This window comes from Erythrolamprus reginae, chromosome 5 (assembly GCF_031021105.1).
Source record: "Erythrolamprus reginae isolate rEryReg1 chromosome 5, rEryReg1.hap1, whole genome shotgun sequence".
NCBI lineage: Eukaryota > Metazoa > Chordata > Lepidosauria > Squamata > Dipsadidae > Erythrolamprus > Erythrolamprus reginae.
This window is the reverse complement of record NC_091954.1, coordinates 3,912,001-3,914,527: the sequence shown is the minus strand read 5'-3', so window position 1 is coordinate 3,914,527 and position 2,527 is coordinate 3,912,001.

Sequence of the window (2,527 nt, the reverse complement as noted above, 5' to 3'; positions counted from 1 at the left end):
CTCCCCCCCCCCTTACAGCAGGCTTTTCCAATCTGAACAACTTCCAGATGTTTAGTTTTCAACTCCCAGCATAGTTCCTGTAGAAAATACCTTCCCTTTTTTAATATACAATCCTCTACACTTATGCAAAGAAGCGACCCCAAGCCAACCAATGAAGAAGTGCAAAACAATAGCATTCTCTATGCATTCTGTCACATTAATTGTTTTTAAGCACTTTCATACCTAAATGATATTAAGTATTCCACTGTGGAGGGAGGGGAGGGAAAATTATTTGCAAATTATAAAGTCATCTCCCATGTCATATTTTCTTCCTAAGACCAGCAGCTTCCTCCAGTCCAATCAATTTTAGCTCCCACGCCAGTGCCTGACACTGTTTTCTCTTGCTTAGACCGTTTAGTGCAAATTTGAAATATTTCAGCAATTGAATTCTCCCGGGTACAATGAAACCATGAAAAGAGGGTGGGTTTTTTTTCTTCCCCTGGAGTGAAGGACTGCCTTTGTTTCTTCAAAATTTGCAATAAATCTTGTGACACCCTATTGCAAGACACAATGAAGCATACAGGGCCGGCAATAAACACTGGGCTCCTTGAGGGCCACTATCCCTGTCAATTTTGAATAGAACAGAAAATAACAATGTTGGAAGGGACCTTGGAGGTCTTCTAGTCCAGTGTTTTTCAACCAGTGTGCCGTGGCACACTAGTGTGCCGTGAGGCATGGTCAGGTGTGCCGCGAAGCTCAGAGAGAGAAAGAAAGCAAGAGAGAGAGAAAGAAAGAGAAAGAAAGCAAGAGAGAGAAAGAGCGAGAGAGAGAGAAAGAGAACAAGAGAGAGAGAGAAAGAAAGCAAGAGAGAGAAATAGAACAAAAGAAAGAAAGAAAGAGAGAAAGAGAGGGAGGGAAGGAGAGAGAGAAAGACATAGAGGGAGGGAGGGAGGGAGAGAGAAAGAGAGCAAAAAAGAGAGGAAGGAAGGAAGAGAAAGAAAGAGGGATGGAGAGAGAGAAAGAAAGAGGAAGGGAGAGAAAGAGGGAGAGAGAAATATAGCGAAAGGGAGGAAGAGAGAGAGAGAATTTTTTGTCCAAACTTTTTTTAGCCCCCACCCCCACCCCGTTCAATGTGCCCCAGGGTTTTGTAAATGTAAAAAATGTGCCGCGGCTCAAAAAAGGTTGAAAATCACTGTTCTAGTCCAACCCCCTGCTTAGGCAGGAAACCCTACACTCCTTCAGACACAGGGTTATCCAGCATCTTAAAAACTTCCAGTGTTGGAGCATTCACAACTTCTGGAGGCAAGCTGTTCCACTGGTTAATTGTTCTAACTGTCAGGAAATTTCTCCTTAGTTCTAAATTGTTTCTCTCATTTAGTTTCCACCCATTGCAAAAAAAAAAAAAAAAAGGTAAATTGTGGAAGATAGTAGAATGTGATGTTTGCTTTTCAGTTTGTTGGCCACTGTCACCACATCTGGTGCCTTTCTAGAGAATGTTCAATCAAAGAAGGAATCTCAAGAGAATACGACGCAGGAAATACATGCAAAATGTAGGGAATACGTGGAAGAAGCAGAGATACGGGAAGAAAAGTTGAACCCAAGGAAAAACAATATAATGCCCACGTTTCTGCAACACTCCGTGGCCTACATTGGCCGCTGATTGGTTTCCGGTCACAATTCAAAGTGTTGGTAATGACCTTTAAAGCCCTACATGGCATTGGGCCAGAATACATCCGGAACCGCCTTCTACCGCACGAATCCCAGCGGCCGATAAGGTCCCACAGAGTTGCCTTCTCCGGGTCCCGTCGACCAAACAATGTCGTTTGGCGAGGCCCAGGGGAAGAGCCTTCTCTGTGGCGGCCCCAGCCCTCTGGAATCAACTCCCCCCAGAGATTAGAATGGCCCCCACCCGCCTTGTCTTTCGCAAACTACTCAAGACCCACCTTTGTCGCCAGGCATGGGGGAGTTAGGATATTCCTTCCCCTAGGCCATTACAAGTTATGTATGGTATGTTTGTCTGTATGTTTGGTTTTTTATAATTAGGGTTTTTAGTTGTTTTATTAAATTGGATTGTTACATATTGTCTTTTACCATTGTTGTTAGCCGCCCCGAGTCTGTGGAGAGGGGCGGCATACAAATCCAATAAATAAATAAATAAATAAATATAAAGTCCATAAAGTAAATCTGGGATCCTCGGATTGAATACTTGATAATTTGTTATTGTCCTTCCTTCTCTAGTAACTTAGTAACGATCCTTAATTACTTTTATAATAGGAAATAATTAAACAGTATGTTTTTACCCATAAAGGATTTAGTCATTTTAATCTATCTAGAATTGAACTTTTATAACATTTAAAGAAAATTGAACTACTTGCCCAATCTGTTATCTTACTGAACCTTTGTGGGTTCAGTACAAAACCTTCAAAGGTTACTGTGCTCCTCAACCAATAATGCTGTCTATCATTTGTCCTTTTTGTGGCTCTTCAAATAATGTGATTTAATACACTGAAAAAGAGTCCAACCACCTATTTGAAAACTTATCTTGGTT